The following is an 18,971-nucleotide window of genomic DNA, read 5'->3' as shown; positions in this document are numbered from 1 at the left end:
ATATGTATTTTTTAACATTAACGGGCCAGTATCTGTAACTTTGACAGTTTTTTTACAAATATTTATTGACAAAAGGAGTTTACAATTTTTTATTGATACGTCGATTGCCAGTTCTTGTTCTACTCCCCAAGGCATGTCTAAACACCTGCTATTTCCTTGTGAAGTCAGTGTCAATATATGTAAACTGCAGTGTTCTTGTCAACATGAATTCTAGTCTGGACCTGAATTCACTTGTCAACAATAAGAATGCTGTTGTACAGGCCGAGTTGAAAAGCTGAACGCTGTGTATTTAAATATGCTTTGAAGATCAGAAAAAGAGAAGAGTTGGCATTACAAACAAAAATCATAAACAATATTAATCATTCAAAAATTTACATCTAATTACCCAAAATTAAAGTGTGCCTATTCATATACATGTAACTATGTACCAACCTGACTACATGCATTTACCTATTTTCTTGCTTTTTGTATACATATCTGATCAGAAAAAAATGTAAGGTTTTAAATTTCACATAAAAGTTTGCACCTACCTTTCTTCCCCCATACAGTCCTGGTGGATTTTGAGTTGCAAACAGCATGAATCTCTTGTGTGCTTTCACAGTCTCTTGAGTTTCTGGAATAAACAGCTCTCTGTTGTCATCAAGAAGCTGTAAAAACAATAACAATGGTGAGAACAACCATGTCAATAGTGAATATTTTTACAGGAAGTCAAATGAAGATAAACATAGGGCCAAAGTCCCTGAAGCTACTATAGACATGGATATAGGGCTCACTCTAGGCTATGACAATCATTAGCCATCTGATTAGCCAAATATAATTTTCTTTAGCCAAATGAAGCAACCATTAGCCAATGCACCATAATTGTGGAACTCAAAATGAGAAAGATTAAAAACATTATATGGATGACAAGTTGCTCAGTTTATTGTTCAAACGTGAAAATACACATTACACTGATGGTATTGGTTTTACAGATTTTCACCTGATGTGGTATCAATATTGTCAATAAACTTTGATGCAACATATTTTACCACAAAATCAAAATCCTCTTGTGAATATTTCAGCTCAGTCTCCCCAGAGTCATCAATACAACTCTTTACTTTTTCAATATATGTTTGTTTGAATGCTCTTCTATCTTTTTAACACACCATCTCTGAAAAGCTTCATCAAAGTTGAAAAGATGGATATCTGGACCTTCTATTTTGATCACAAGAAGGTTATTTACATTTTCTGTGTGGAGAGCATTTCTGAGTGCTGTCTTAATGATATTATATCTAGAGAAACCCCTTTCTACATTGACTGATGTCACAGGGCATGTTAAGCAGATAGTTGCCAGGGTACACAATTTGGATAGGACTGCCCATGTGATCTCAATACCCACTCCCAAAACTCACAGAAATTCTGATTTCTGTGCATTCACATGACATACTTAAAAACTGACCATCATTGATAAGTTTTTCTTTACATAATGGTGGATTTACAGTATTACCTTCACTTGCAACTTTCTCTGTACCAAAGAAATCACCCAAAGTTTAAATCTCATGAATTCCATATTCTAAAAGCTCACCATCATCAGCTGGGGATTTTGATGGAACCAGTATATCAAATGAGGCACTAATTACATCTGATCACTTTCATCAAATCTGCTGGCCAAGTTATCAGACAGACAATCTAGAGCGGTTTTGCTGATATAAAGTTTTGACCAAAAATGACAAAAAATTCCTTTAAAATACAGATTTGCATATTTCATCACAATTGAGCAAATTTCAGCTGGGTTATTCCTAGGGACCTGTATACCAAATAACAAACCTATCTGACCAGCGATTATGAATAAGATTTTTTTACCAAAAACGCCTTTTTTTGGTGCTAATTTGCATCTTTTCAATAATATCAAAAAATAAAAAAAACAGTTTCTCAAAATCATCTTTTCATCTACACAACAAATATCAAATCACTAAGTACTGCGGTTCTCAAGATATTTGAGTGGACGGACGCCTCACAAACGGACATACATACATACATATATACAGACTGACGCCGGACAGATACCCATCCCAATGGCTTCTATAGACTATAGTCTACAGTAGCTAAAAACACTTCCATTTCCTGTGGCACATTATCAAACTTAGATTTGCAATTTATCATATTATGGTGATATAGCGATCACTGATTAAATCCTTTGGCCACCAATTTTAGTCAACTGGGTTTCTTTTATAGTAATTATGAACCAGGATAAAAGGCATCGTTACAGAAAACTTGTATCAGATCTGAAATTGTTAAGAATATACTGATTGTCAAAGTACCTCTACAATTTTGTTTAAAATTATTACAAGATTAATTTATAATCAACTCCACTTAGACATCTGATACATTTCCAAATCATCATTCCATAATTACTTCAAACTCCTTTTCTTGCTTTGATTCAGTCGCGACAGAGCACTGGAGTTTCAAACAGCAAAGAAAAGCACAGCACATAGCTTGGATAGATCATTTAAAAAAAGTGAAACAACCTACACGATTGAGGGCTTCTAAAACATCAGTTGGAGCAAGGTTTAATTCATCTAGAACAAGTCATCGTTGATGACACAGTCCCCACTTGTTAATGGGTACTTTGATTACATGTCCTCAGAGAGGATAGAGTCATCTTCATTAATTAGGTCTGTGATTAAAATACTGCAATACAGATGGTGCTTGATGGCCAAGAATGAGTTCCATGGTGATGAAAACATAAAACCAATGTAGGCCACCATTCTTAAGTTCATAAAATGAGTCAACTAGGAATTAATCAACAGGATGTTGTAAAACACTTTTGCATACAATCCTAACACTTAACAGATTATCACTGTTACCATATTTCTTGATGCAGTATTTACAACACTATGAGATCAACATCTGTATCAAGGTTCATCAAATTTGACGTTGTATTAATTTGTGGCTATATCACTCTAATTAGGAAAGTTCATTACTAAAATTAATGAAAATGACACTGATAAATGTCTTTTTCAATGTTAAAGCAATGTGAGCTTAACATCTGTACAAATTTCATGAATTTGATGCAGTATTTCTTGACATATCAGCCTACTTACGAAACTTCAATAATTGACATGTTACTGCTACATGACGTGAAACAAATTGACGAGCATTATGTATGAAATAGGTCAATGTCCTTGTACCAACTTTGAATGATACTGGTGGAAATATGTCTGAGTTATGGCTCTGTACATTCGAAAATTGTAACAAAATCACAGCCATGCAGCGATATTTGATCTTACTGTTTAAAAAATCAGCACGTACGGTATATGTATAACATAAGTCAAAGTCCATGTACCAACTTCGAATAAGATCAGTTGAGACTTGCCAGAGTTATGGCTCTCGACATGAAACAACCATAACAAAATTGCTACCATGTGGCCATATTGGACCATCTCGTGAAACAAATCGACATACATATGTATAAATAAGTCAATGTCCTTGTACCAACTTTGAAAAAATTCGCTTGATACAAGTCTGAGTTATGGTTCCGGACATGAAAAATTCAGAAAAAAAATGGCACCACTGCGGCCATATTGGACTGTATCACAAAACAAATCAATGTGCATATGTATGACATAGGTCAATGTCCTTGTACTATGTTTCAATAAAATCCGTGAATATAATCAGTTGAGATGTGCCCAAGTTTTGGCTAAGGACATGAAAAAATTGTAACAAAATGGCTGCCATGCAGCCATATTGATCATATCATGAAGCAAATTGACCTACATATGTATGACATAGGGTAATATTGTACCAACTTGGAATAAAATCGGTTGAGATATACCTGAGAATTATGGCTCTGTACATGAAAAAATCGTAACAAAATGGCCGCACGGCAGCCATATTGGATCGTATCACATAACAAATTGACATGCATATGTATGACATTAGTCAATCTCCTTGTACCAACTTTGAATAAATTCGCTTGATACATGTCTGAGTATTATGGCTCTGTACATGAAAACATCATAATAAAATGGCCTGGCAGCCATATTGGATCGTATCACAAAACAAATCGATGTACATATGTATGACATGGGTCAATGTCCTTGTACCAACTTTGAATAAAATGGGTTGAGATATGCCTGAGTTATGGCTCCTTACATGAAAAAATCGTAATAAAATGGCCGCCTGGCGGCCATATTGGATTGTATCACCAAAAAAATCAACGTGCCTATCTATGACATTGGTTAATGTCCTTGTACCAACTTTGAATAAAATCGGTCGAAACATGTCTGAGTTATGGCTCTGTACATGAAAAAAATTGTAATAATATGGCCGCCTGGCGGCCATATAGGATTGTATCACAAAACAAATCGATGTACATATCTATGACATTGGTCAATGTCCTTGTACCAACTTTGAATAAAATCGGTTGAAAAATGTCTGAGTTATGGCTCTATACATGAAAAAATCGTAATAAAATGGCCGCCTGGCGGCCATATTGGATCATATCACAAAACAAATCAATGTACATATCTATGACATTGGTCAATGTCCTTGTACTAATTTTGAATAAAATCGGTTGAAACATGTCTGAGTTATGGCTCTATACATGAAAAAATCGTAATAAAATGGCCGCCTGGCGGCCATATTGGATCGTATCACAAAACAAATCAATGTACATATCTATGACATTGGTCAATGTCCTTGTACCAACTTTGAATAAAATCGGTTGAAACATGTCTGAGTTATGGCTCTTTACATGAAAAAATCGTAATAAAATGGCCGCCTGGCGGCCATATTGGATCGTATCACAAAAAAAATCAATGTACATATCTATGACATTGGTCAATGTCCTTGTACCAACTTTGAATAAAATCGGTTGAAATATGTCTGAGTTATGGCTCTTTACATGAAAAAATCGTAATAAAATGGCCGCCTGGCGGCCATATTGGATCGTATCACAAAACAAATCGACGTGCATCTGTGTGATATATGAAGTAATCCTTGTACCAAGTTTGAATGAAATTGCTTCCTGCATCTCTGAGATATCTGCGTGAACGGACGGACGCACGCACGCACGCACGCACGCACGCACGCACGCACGCACGGACATGACCAAACCTATAAGTCCCCCCGGACGGTGTCCGTGGGGACTAATAAGCCAGTGACCTTTACGCATGGCAGAAACAAGCACACCTGGTGTAAAGAGAAATATTTGCATAAAGTTAAAATGGTAATCAGGTAAATGTCACTGGAACAGACACACCATGTTAAATTAGTGATGGTCCAGATTTATGAATTGGGTGAGGTTTTCACGCATTCGTAACTTGCATGGATTTGTTCAATTGACTTTGAGAAACAGTTGCACTCGATCCAGTTTCAAAACCCATGACCCATTTTACAATATTCAAGGCACCATGAAATGAAACAAAAAGGAACTGCATAAGCGAAAATAATCATTCGTTTGATCATCTGAATACAGCAGCTATGTACCGTATGTACGTACAGTTAGGGTATACAGTATAAGTTCAAAGGTCGCGTGTGTTCACGCATGCTCCACACAATGCATGGCGGCTGTGTCCGCGCAGTTGTCGAAGTTTCGTACGTTTGTCGAAGTAGAAGTGGATGCAATTTCAAATCTTGTTCTTGAAAATACCTGGTATCAATATTTTCGGGCTTCTCTTTATTATGAATTGAGTTTTAAGGTCAACATATTTCTCTGCTTGAGTCCCGTATGAACTTGTGGTCCGTGTAACCGTTTTGCCATAGACGTTTAAAAAAGACGTCCATGGTTTTAGCAATCCGGCTACAGACAAACATTTAGTAAACGAGGATCACATAAAAGGTCTGATTTTGAATGTTATTCAGGAGAGAACTGGAAGACTTTGAATGAAAATAAGGATGTAATATATGAAGTTCTTAAAGTGCATAAAAGATTTTACTTTATCCTTTTATTGTGGGATTTTTTCTGATGCTATGGAGCAATGGAGTGATGTGTGTATTGCATAATTAACATACATTTACATAGTTATTGTGATGCAAATTAGCCGATCCTGTTTCAGAAATTTCTGGGGAGAACACTGTAATTGCAAGATTTTGTTCTTGTGCTGCCCAACATGTAACTGGCCATATTTTTATGCGTAAGTCATTATCGCATTGTTGAACACATTTTTTATATATAACTAAGTTAAAGCTAGAACAACGGCATGACTGATAATTGAGTCTGGGGATAGGTAATGAGACCTAATATGACCTTGACCTTACCTCTTGAAAGACCATATTGGCAGTCGAAGACAGTGCAACTTCGTAATGAGACACAATTCTTGCACACCATTTCACCAAATCTCTGAATAAAACAAGTCATCGTTGATGACACAGTCCCCACTTGTTAATGGGTACTTTGATTACATGTCCTCAGAGAGGATAGAGTTCCTCTTCATTAATTAGGTCTGTGATAAAAATACTTTGATACAGATGACGCCAATGGCCAAGAATGAGTTCCATGGTGATGAAAACATAAAACCAATGTAGGCTACCATCCTAAAGTTCAGAAAATGAGTCAACTAGGAATTAATCAACAGGATGTGCAAAACATTTGTGCACACAATTCTAACACTTGACGGATTATCACTGGTACCCATATTTCATAAAGTTTGATGCAGTATTTACAACACTATGAGATCAACATCTGTATCAAGTTTCATCACATTTGACGTTATATTAATTTATGGCTATATCACCCTAATTAGGAAAGTTCATTACTTATGCAATTACAAATTAATTAAAATGACACTGATAAATGTCTTTTTCAATGTTAAAGCAATGTGAGCTTAACATCAGTTATCATCTGTATAAAGTTTCATGAATTGATGCAGTACATATTTCTTGACATATCAGCCTACTTACAAAACTTCAATAATTGACATGTTACTGCTACATGACATATGAAACAAATTGACGAGCATATGTATGAAATACTCGTAGGTCAATGTCCTTGTACCAACTTTGAATGATACTGGTGGAAATATGTCTGATTATGGCTCTGTACATTTGAAAATTGTAACAAAATCACCGCCATGCAGCAATATTTGATCTTACTGTTTCAAAACTCAACACGTATATGTATGACGTAAGTCAATGTACATGTACCAACTTTGAATAAGATCAGTTGAGACTTGCCAGAGTTATGGCTCTCGACATGAAACAACCATAACAAAATTGCTACCATGTGGCCATATTGGACCATCTCGTGAAACCAATCAACATACATAAATAAGTGAATGTCCTTGTACCAACTTTGAATAAATTCGCTTGATACATGTCTGAGTTATGGTTCCAGACATGAAAAATCGGAAAAAAATGGCCACAAAACAAATCAATGTGCATATGTATGACATAGGTCACTGTCCTTGTACAATGATTAAAATTGGTGAATAAAATAAGTTGAGACATGCCCAAGTTTTGGCTAAGGACACAGAAAAAATTGTAACAAAATGGCTGCCATGCAGCCATATTGGATCATATCATGAAACAATTGACATACATGGTATGACATAGGTTAATGTCCTTGTACCAACTTTGAATAAAATCGGTTGAGATATGCCTGAGAGTATTATGGCTCTGTACATGAAAAGATGTAACAAAATGGCCGCAAGGCAGCCATATTGGATCGTATCACATAACAAATTGACATGCATATGTACGACATTAGTCAATCTCCTTGTACCAACTTTGAATAAAATCGGTCTAAACATATCTGAGTTATGGCTCTGTACATGAAAACATCGTAATAAAATGGCTGCCTGGCGGCCATATTGGATCGTATCACATAACAAATTGACGTATATATGTATAACAAATTGACGTGCATATCTATGACATTGGTCAATGTCCTTGTACCAACGTTGAATAAAATCGGCTGAAACATGTCTGAGTTATGGCTCTGTACATGAAAAAATCGTAATAAAATGGCCGCCTGGCGCCATATTGGATCGTATCACAAAACAAATTGACGTGCATATCTATGACATTGGTCAATGTCCTTGTACCAAGTTTGAATAAAATCGGTTGAAACATGTCTGAGTTATGGCTCTGTACATGAAAAAATCGTAATAAAATGGCCGCCTGGCGGCCATATTGGATCGTATCACAAAACAAATTGACGTGCATATCTATGACATTAATCAATGTCCTTGTACCAAGCTTGAATAAAATCGGTTGAAACATATCTGAGATATGGCTCTATACATGAAAAAATCGTAATAAAATGGCCGCCTGGCGGCCATATTGGATCGTATCACAAAACAAATTGACGTGCATATGTATGACATTGGTCAATGTCCTTGTACCAACTTTGAATAAAATCGGTTGAAACATGTCTGAGTTATGGCTCTGTACATGAAAAAATCGTAATAAAATGGCCGCCTGGCGGCCATATTGGATTGTATCACAAAACAAATTGACGTGCATCTGTATGACATATGAAGTAATCCTTGTACCAAGTTTGAATGAAATCGCTTCTTGCATCTCTGAGATATCTGCATGAACGGACGGACGGACGGACGGACGGACGGACGCACGCACGCACGCACGCACGCACGGACATGACCAAACCTATAAGTCCCCCCGGACGGTGTCCGTGGGGACTAATAAACCATTGTCTATGACGTGTCTGTTGGATAGAAGTATGGCTGCTACAGTGATGTATAACAATGTCACAAGACCCAACAGATTGATGAACTGACCCGTGAATGGAGTGATTCGAACAAAATGACTTATTCAGCTACATTTGTATATTGAAACACATAGCAAAGACAACCATGGAGGAAGTCACTTTAGGGAGAAACCAGTTTCAGAATATATGCACTGCGAGTTACATTGAAGAGTCTGACCAAACTGACATTTGGAAAATGTTTGTATCACGTACACGCACTACTTATGGAAGTTTGAATGAGACAAGTGCCAGAGCATCCAAGTGCTAGCACGTACTCCATCAAAAACATTTTGAAATGCATTTGCCATGCATGCGGCAGCCATATCTGATCATTTTGAACTACCCATAGATTTACCCACGGTCCCTCTATCACCAGTCTGGCAATGCAGATCAATTTCCATTAATTGTCAAAGGTGTGAATCACTGTGATAATTGTGTCAGTCCATAGCGATGCAATCAACTGAGTGTTTGAACGCCATTTTCCAATGCAGTGCTCTTTGTTTCTAGCAAGTTTATTGCCATTTTCTTGTAAAATCAGCAAACCTTTTGAGTCCGAATCATCTTACAATGAGCAGAAATGTACATTTTCTCGGGTGAGTGTTGCCTTATATGAATAGTTAGCAGCATTTCCTTGTAACATTTGCAATGATTTTTGTGTTTGTGTTTGATCTCCTTTGCCTGTATGCTGATCGAAACATATTCGATGTTGTACTAGACTCTTTTTCTTGGTGTACGTTTTAAGAACACAATTACTACTATCCTCATCGTATGCTTTAAACCTACTTGTAATTGGTGGGCAGGTTTTTGGCGACTACATATCATAATGCCGCTTGAAATATCGAGTGATTTTTCAAACTAGTGATTGATATTTTGAGTCAAGATGGTGGCTATCATGAGCAGTACCTCGTGTACTTAAACCTCGTCGATAAATGTCCTATAGTTATATTAGTACGTAAACTTGTGATAGTTGTTTGAAATCGGTCACAAAAATGTGGATTCTTGATTTTGAGCGATCTAAATGTTACACGAAATGAGACTTGGTAGTTGTTTTCAGTAGGTACAATCCGATGAATGCATAATAATGGATGATCCTTAGTTGGCAATGACCGACCACCTAATGTGAAGTTTAGACTCTTTTCGTAGCATTTATTTTTGTTAACATGATTTGTTTATCAGTGTTCCACTCTGTTGCAATCGTGACATTATGTCATTATGTGACGTTGGCCCCGGGCTGCTGTTGAATGCTTGCATTCACCTCATCGTCATTAAAAATTTGGCATTCCATATTGACAGTTTCTTCGAGAATGAAGTTCCAATCACTACTAGTATTTTAATTGTCCAAATCGACAAAACTGCCACGTCATTTCCACATGTTCTGCTCCAACCGCGGCAGTAACGTTGCATATGTTATTATGTCAACTGTACACAAACGCACAGTATGCAAGCGCAAAACTCCAAACTTCATTGCATGCTGGTGATTTTTCTGACGTAGATCTGAATATTCATAAGACGGCAACCCGTTGGGTATCGTATCAAGTGTGAATGGTTTGTTTGCCGTCATTGCAGATAGGGACAATAGGACACCTGCCATTGCCAGACCGGTGATAGAGGGACGGTGATTTACCATAGGGCATTGTTCTTGCACTAAACCTTGATTGAAATCCATTGTGTGATTGACAGCTTTTTGTTTCAGGAATGAGATGCACTTCAACACCTGATAGATGAAAACACAATCCCACATACTGAACTGAAAAACTCATTTCTGGAAAAAACGATTTGCAACTGGTATCCACAATACTTCCTTCATGATAAACCCTACCTTGTTGATATGAGTCGGCTTTCATGGTGATGAATGTTCATGGTTGAAAATTCCTCCCTGCTCTCAGTGTCAGTATTCAAATAGACAGACAGCATAGAGTAGATGTCAAGTAATTTATCTACTACAGAAAGTAGTCCTGGATATTAAATCACAATCACCTGAAGAAGGCAAAGAAGGATTACACACTAAGTGCAAAAGATATGATTCTTTGTATCAGTTGATATTGACTGTTTATGCAGAATACGTCTTTTATTTTCCCTGACAGCACTTTCACAGTGTAATAACTTTTTTAAAAACATTATGGAGAAAATTCATGAAAAGTATTTATGAAATCTTTTCCACTTTATTTCCATTTTACCTATTATATTGATGAACCTAAATATGAAGTCAAAACAAGTGTTGTGTCCATGCGATGCACACTTGAGTTTTGTGACATTTTCCCCAACTTGACTGACTTATAATAGGAATTTGGTGACAATTACACCCATGTCATATCATAGATATATTCACAAACATGTATTCTGAATCTGAAGAATGGTAAAGAGATGCCAACTTCTGGGAGCTGAAGTGGTCACTGCAAAGATGAATCCCTACAAAGTTAGGGGGCTTTTCATACCCAACACATGCCTTTATACAACAGAGAGTTGTTTGAAACATTTGATGTTTCAATTTGTTTTTGTATTCAGTTTACTACCAACCATTTAACACCAACCAACCAACCAACCCCCCCCCCCCCCCCCCCCCCCCGGAAAAGAAACTGACCTCTTTGAGTTCATCCCTTGATAGTGGTTCCGCACTTATCTTTGTCCACATTCTCTCCAGCAAAGTAGTTTGAATTGTGTTGTTTATACAAGCCACTGGTACTGCTAAGCAGCCTAAAGCAAATAACAAATCTATGGTTACAATTGTGTTGCACTGTCTCAAGAAGGACGTTGATGTTCTCTGGAACAAGGATATTATAGATTGTGGAATAAACTTTCTCTTGAACTTAGACAGAAGCCCTAAACCACTAGCTTCAGAAAGAATCTTAAAACTTATTTACTGAAGCATTTGCTTCAAAACCCATCAGCCCCTCTGAACTATGGAAACAAAGGATACCAGCACTTTATAAAATTTTGATTGATTGATTGATTGATTGATAGTGATTTGCATTGAACAATTGGCAATGCGGGAAGCAGGCTTACCACAGAACTGTAAATTTCCAAAATTCATTACGATTTGTATCCTCAGAGATTCCCCAGAGAAGTCTATCAGGTCTCCCATGTGTAGACATATTCATAGACTAGTTAAAAATTCTGAAAACATACTTTTAAGCACACCATTCTTCTCAATTCTCATTTAAATGATTTGGAAAATCATGCAAGATTGAGAGAGGAGATAGCATTTTTGAAAAATTTTCCACTGATTGTGTCTTCAGCCATACAGAATAATGTGATGGAAAGTAGGGAGACCAGTTGCACCTGTTTTTTGAAACAAAAGGATATTGATTTTTTCCAATGGAAATGACAAAAGAAATTTGCATTCTAAGTTTTCTCAGAGAATGACCCCTTCAGTTCGTCATTACTTGCTGCCTAAAAAGTATGGCATTTGTAGTACCTACAAAACGTGACTTCCATGGTTGTTTAATGGTTATTTGTAAACTTTTGCTGAAATTTGTAAACGTATTCTGATGCTGCACATGATTGTTTGCATAAAGAACTGAAAAAGTTATAAGAAAAGTAACCTTCAAGGATACAAATAAAAGAGAATTGTGGGTAATTTATTGTACTGTGCTTACTGTCTACGAATAACTTTTGCAAATGATTCGTTCTGGACAGTTAGCGGGATGTGTGTGGATGTATTTTTTTGACTACCCATGCCCTCCTTCCAGACAATGTTTCAACTTTTGCAGAATTGATTCTTTGTTATTGACTGATATTACAGTGTTCTCCACAAATAAAAAAATTAAGTGGGTGGCTAATTTGCATAATCATTTGCATAATATTAACATAATCATTTGCATAATATTAACATATAGTTTGTGTTCACCAAAAATTGACAAACCAGGGTACTCATGGAGCAGAGCTCCTCCACTGATTTTTTCAAAATTCAGTACATCCTCACTAAGTTCCATAAGCTCCTACCCTTGTTTAACTCAAATAAAGAAAGGTTAGGAGAGTAAAATATACCGTTAAAGTTGGTAAAACTGCTCAGATCAAAGAAACTATTAAAAGATGTAAAACAATGAGATATCGAAGTTCCCTCGACAGCATCGCTAGGAAAAAAACTACGTTTGTCAGTACGTTTATCGGTTTATCAGGGTTCTCTGACAATGCGCACCCCCGGTACCAAAATAGAAGAGTCCCACTCTGATGTCATATCCGCCATTGTTTACGGTATATTTTCATTCACGCACGCGATCTAGGATTTTATTCTCTTCACATGCATTTCCATTTGTTTAAAGCAATTAACGCTCCATCTGTTAAGAGTTTTTACCGCTGACTATAACAATTTTCATTGCTATGTTGCTGTTTTCACAAGATACTGACCGTTCGATCTTGGAAAGTTGAGTTGCTTTTACATGCAGCATCCATGGTGCAGCCAACGCATGCCGGTGCAGTGACAGACAGTTCCGTAAGCTATGCTACGCTGTTGGTCGGCGGCATACATGTCTTCGTTCCACGTTTACTTTTTATTTCAAGGTGTGAGTCAAACAGAAATTTCACCAAATTGCCACTTCTGTATCTAGGGAATGTGTAATCAGTTTGATTTCAAATATTTCGTCAATTAAGAGCAGAAATCGTCGCTAACTATTGCTGTCTTTTGACTATGGTTTTATATCAATTTTTCTGTCCTTTACAATTTCTTTGGATGGGTCGGTGGAGTCAAGGGTTGAACGATAGCGTCGCGGGTCGCGACGCTGTTTTGGGCTTGGAGAACCCTGAATTTGAGGGTGTTAAAAGAATGTGTACTTTCTTGGGGGGAAATTCGGCAGAATCAATCGAGACAACACTTAGATCTTGATGCGACCGCACAGTTTATTGTGTCGCCGTCCGAATGGCGGGACGGTGATGTGTGAATGGGTTGACAAGCTGGTCGAGCTTCTCTCGCGATCTTTCCTCCGCTATATGGTCGTCGTGACATATCTTGACGAGGTATAAAATGACAAATTCACACATTCAACAACAGCCTTATTGATTTAAATTAACACCTTATTGAAATTAAATGCAGAAACAAACAAAAGCACGGCATAAAAACATTGCCGTGAACCAAACCCGCCACCCCAGAACAAAGGCTGACGGTGGGTTTCGAAAGCATGGGCGGCCGAAAATTAAACTGGGCGGCGTAGATTTTATCTGGGCGGCCGTGAAAATAAAGTGGGCGCACCGCCCACTTAAAAGGCGCCGTGGAGAACACTGATTACTGTTCAGGGATCACTTTGGGGCGCGATAACGCGATATTTACGCTCAAAAATCAGAAAAATCGCATTCAGAAAAATCAATTGGGCAAAAAAGTCGCGCCGATCATTCAAATGGCGCGTACGTGATACCTTTACGCGATCTAAATTCATCGGTAACATTTGGCCGGTTTTCAGTACAGAACCACTCATTGTGTCGCCGTAGAGAGCGCTATAATTACGCTAGAAAAAAGCTGTTGCAGAGTTACCCGTTTCAACAGCGTTTGTGATTGGTTGCCAACAGGAAGTTTTGCGTTCATTGACAAATCATTGGAGTCGATACAGCGAGTGTTCATTGCTGATGTACAGTGTGTTGTCGTAGCTCAAATGGCGCTTTCGAATCGAAGGAATATTCGTGTCCAGTACGAGTGGTAGTGCGAAGAAAAAATGAAAATGCACTATTCTGGACTACTGTACTTCCGTTACTCCCGCACTGGAAAGTATGGATTCGACCGCCTCCGATTACAACTACACTCAGAATGACAGTTTTCGGACAGGGTAGTGAATTTCGCCCAAAGCCGTTTCATAAATGACGAGCACAACGAAATCTTATTACCATACCCTTCGAAACTTTATTGTGTTTATCCTCAAACTGTTAACACCGACAGAAGTGGCATTTAGGGCAGCGTGCGAAATTAACGCTGGTCCGCTGGTCCGAGACCAACAAAATCCCCGACGGACCAGCAGTTTTTCCACACCATTGGTCCTTCGGACCAGCGCAAAATTCACATTATAATTTTTTAAAACCGAATTTGTATGGCTATGTATCCAACTATTTTTCGGTCCAATTCCCGCTTGTCGGTCCGATCCCCGTGTTTTTCTTAGTTTTGCTATTGCGGACAGAGACCGACAGCCGCAACAGCTATTGGCCGATTCACGTGCAGGCTATTATTTTGATCAATCAAAATTCTTGATACTAACACAGTTTGTTAGAAAGGTAATAGGTCTTGCAAGTCTGTTGTCACACGTGCGCGACCTGACTATGCTGTTGCGGATCGCCCTACCAATATGTGGCGTTTTTTTGAAGGGTGTGAGCCCTCCAAGAAGAATACAAAAACAAACGACAAGGAGAAGCAACAGGCACGAAGGGAATATGAGGCCAAAGAAAAAAAATGTGCTGTTCCGATAACCCGACCTACCCTATTTTTGCCTGCCGACCCTAAACTTTTAAGAGCTACGTAAACATCGAAGTAAAAAAAAAGAAAGAAAAAACCGTAAAATCAAGAGTTCTTTACCTGACATTTGAGTTTTACTTGAACGAGGAGTTTATTATGTCTTTATTCTTTTTATATGTAAGATACGTTTTTAATTTCTGGAAATGTTTTGGCCAGTGTTTGATCGCCCCGAATCCCTGAAAAGTGAATATTTGAAAATATAAATATTTTGGAAAAAAGTCCCTGCCGACCTACCTACCCTATTTTTGGAAACCATGTTATCGGAACAGCACGATCTATTTACTTTTTTATTTTTTCATTTTTCGCCTGATCGAGAAAGACGAAAACCGCGATCTTTTCAGCATACAAGGCAGAATCAGTTCCGCGCCTGGTTGTTACTTGATAGTCGAAGATGTTTGTAGTCCATGCCATGCCGAAGGCGATCTCTCTGCCAATAAGGTAGCTGCATATCTTGTAAGCCTGCTTTCTCAATTTATTCTAAGGGTACGATTTTTTGGCTCTACTATAGACACTCGAATTTAACCTCACATAGTCAGTCAGAGGTTCATAACATCACCGTGGAACACGCTAAGAACCGCAATACGCCACAGCTGAGGTAACACAGCAAAATATGAACAGTGCTGTCTTCACAAAACTCTGCTATCTCAGTAGCTGTTCCGTAATGCCCATGCTAATGTATGAATAACCGTCCATAAAAAGATTTTGTCTGGATGGCTTCACTCGACGTAAAAAGGAGTTGCTGACAGATGCTGTGACAGTCACTGCATCTACATCTAGTAAGGAACAGGAAACTGTGCAAAAGGAGGCAGATGCTGCAAATGCAGTTGCTACTGAGTGTGCTGATCAGGATACTGATGCAGAATCAGACTATTAATCTGACTTTGAGATTGGAGACTCTAGCTGCGCTGAGGATGATGATGCCCATCATCTGTTTGAAATAGCTGCTGGTGTAAATGAAAACTGAAGACTTGTTCCCATGTAGTAGAGATATAAGATAAAAACTGAAAGACTTTCCCCATGTTCATTTGAAATGAAAACTGATAATATTTCCCATGTTAATTGGAAATGAGTTCTGAAACAATTTTTGAAAACTGAAAGAATTTTTCCTCATGTTAATTTTGGAATGAACTAAAACCTTCTCCCATAGAGATCTGCTTCTTGGTGATACCTACCTCTAGTCATGGCCCATGACTAGAGGTAGGTGTCACCAAGAAATCATGGCATATATTATTGACAAAAAAAATTAAATGTTCATTTATTTGTATCAATATTATATAACAACATCAGAGTAGGAGAGACAGATAAAGTACCATGTTATCAGTTATTTTCGATTGAAAGTACATTTTTGAAGGTTTTTTTATTAGTTTTTTGTCGGACCAACATACATCAAGAAGGACCAGCAGATTCCGTTTGCTATTGGTCCTTCGGACCAGCATGCATTTCAAGTTAATTTCACACACTGATTTAGGGGGGTCAAAGTTGCCAAATTTTTGCCCCATGTTTAGCGCGTGTAATCGGACTACTATCGCAGTAATCGGACGTTGTATTTTGAATGTGATAAGGGGCTAAATATCGATATTTTGAAACTTCAAACACCGATTTTCAATTTCAATGTGTTTAGAAAACTATATGGAAATAATTCGTGATAATTAGTTACGTTTAATCCATGGACGACGCAACTGTATATTTCAACGTGTATAGCGCTTCTAGATATCGGACACGGGCTGTCCCTGTGTGTTGCATTCTATGCCTCGTATTGTACGGTGGGGCTAACTTCACCAAGTTTGTAGCCCGAAATAGCTTTATACCCCCAAAAAATCCAAAACGGGATGGCAGCGTCACCTGACTTAATATGCTGTAGCATGACTTGTAAAACGCTATCAAAACGGAGCGAAGTGCGTATAACGAACAGCATGTCATCAAATGTCTGAAAACTGAGGTCGTCCGAAAACTGTCTCACTGAGTGTATTGTTATGCAAATTAACCAATATGCAGAAAATCAGGGAAGTTAGGTCCGGTTCCCACAGACTTTGAAATTCTCCCACTGTTTTTTTTCATGTGCGATTTTATCTCATGCCGTTCTTGAGCCAGGGTAATCCCTGCTGTTTAAAGGATAATTACACCTGACAGTGTTGGCGACTCCTTAATTTTGACAGTATGTCTCGTTCCCTTATCACCAATGGTTCAATGCAAACCACTGTACTATCTGAAGAGGATTGTGCGCTATGCAGATTTACATGTGCTGTAAAAACTATCCTCTCTGAAATCCATTTCATACTTCTATCATTGCTCCCCATCACACACCAACAACCACTCACCATGTCCTCTCAGGAAACACACATCTATTCAAAACTTATCTTAAACAGACATAGAATACTATTACCTTTGAGATGCAAAAAGTTGAAACCCCGGCACTGCTCTGATGGTGTCTCCATGTCCAGGGATTGACAGAGTGTTAGATTCAAGAAGCGTACAAGAACTGACACGACATCCATCAGAGCAAAGTCAATGTCCTCCAGAAGAATCCAATGACCCTGGGTCACTGCCTGTAAAATTCATAATTTTCATGGCAAATTAATTTCACTATTTTGATGTTTGATGGTTTTTCACTACTTTTGTATTTTGTGTCAATTGTGAGTTCTTGTTGTACTCCCTGTCGAATCACCCGCTTCTTAGCTTGTTAACACAGTGTCTATATGTGCAAAATGCACTGTTAGTGTTTATATTTGAATTCTAGTCCCATCCAGAATTCACTTGTCACCTTGTATTTTTAAAGATGTCATGAGCTCTTCAGAAATGTTCAATGAAATTCAATGTGGTTGATGAACTATAGAAGCACCATCCATTGAGATGCATGAAATGAAACGGAGCTATGCCCTGTCAATCAACATTCAAGTATAATGGTTGACTGAGTACAGAAAGGTTACTGACATGTGTACCGCACATGCAGTGGTGTGTATGCTACCACAAAATCTAACATCTACTTTTTTAAACATAACACACACACCAGTATTTGTCCCTTACATTGTACACTTACAAAAGTGACTGGTTTTATCAGTAGTCTGGTACTTTATTGTTAAAAGAGTTATCTATAATTACACATTCAGATGTCTTATCAATGTACATCCTTTTGAAAGTTTTCAAACAAAAGTGAATTTTACCTGTGTGAGGGCACCAGCTTGCCATACAAATTCCCCTGGAACATCAGTGCATCTGTATGTGCCAAGAAGTGCCTAAAAAGAAATATAAACAACATTTAATGGCAAAAACATACCGACTATGTATGAAATTTGATGCCTTTCACATTTCAAGGTATGTACCATATACTATCAACTCAAATGATAGAAATACACCTACATGATGACATCTCTCTAAATCATGGTTGAGTTTGTTAAGGTTTCCAGTGCAGTTTCCACCATCAAACCATTTGGTCTGGAAATACTTATTCACAGGTGGCCTGACCAAACTGAATGGCCAAGCACTGGAACATATTTCAGTCACACGATTTTAGCATGTGGTTAGATTAACCCTTCAAACACCATGGTTTGACCCCACAGTCACTGTTATCTACGGTGAGACCTGTTTACAGGGAATTGGGGTGAACAGGTCCAAGCCATTCACCCTTGCCAAAGATATCATCTTGTGCCATGCTTGTACAACTTTGCGACAACCTTCACACAAGTTTTAAAGGCAAGACCTTAACTTGTTTCAAGGTTTGACAAGGTTGTAAGACATCACAGTGAAAACTTACAATCTTGTACCATGCTTGTGATAATTAAATTGCAAGGTTTGTAACTTCAAGTTTGTCACAAGCACTTCACAAGCACTTCAGTCAAGCCAGGTTATTGCTGC

The 18,971-nt window shown here is 37.9% G+C and overlaps 1 protein-coding gene across 1 annotated transcript in view; it reads right to left on the bottom strand.

The window, feature by feature from the left end:
• The window catches only part of LOC139126664 (kinesin-like protein KIF13B), a 56,427-nt gene that overhangs the window by 6,078 nt on the left and 31,378 nt on the right, over window positions 1-18,971 (bottom strand). The window contains exons 7-13 of the mRNA XM_070692725.1: window positions 18,281-18,352; window positions 17,503-17,665; window positions 11,271-11,383; window positions 10,509-10,666; window positions 6,241-6,322; window positions 2,512-5,172; window positions 531-647 (exon numbers count right to left, since the gene is read on the bottom strand). The gene's annotated coding sequence lies outside the window, so the exon portion shown is untranslated. The remainder of the gene's footprint in view (window positions 1-530; window positions 648-2,511; window positions 5,173-6,240; window positions 6,323-10,508; window positions 10,667-11,270; window positions 11,384-17,502; window positions 17,666-18,280; window positions 18,353-18,971) is intronic.

This window comes from Ptychodera flava, unplaced genomic scaffold (genome assembly GCF_041260155.1).
Source record: "Ptychodera flava strain L36383 unplaced genomic scaffold, AS_Pfla_20210202 Scaffold_116__1_contigs__length_214205_pilon, whole genome shotgun sequence".
NCBI classification, from domain to species: domain Eukaryota; kingdom Metazoa; phylum Hemichordata; class Enteropneusta; family Ptychoderidae; genus Ptychodera; species Ptychodera flava.
This window is presented reverse-complemented; position numbering and strand designations above follow the sequence as displayed.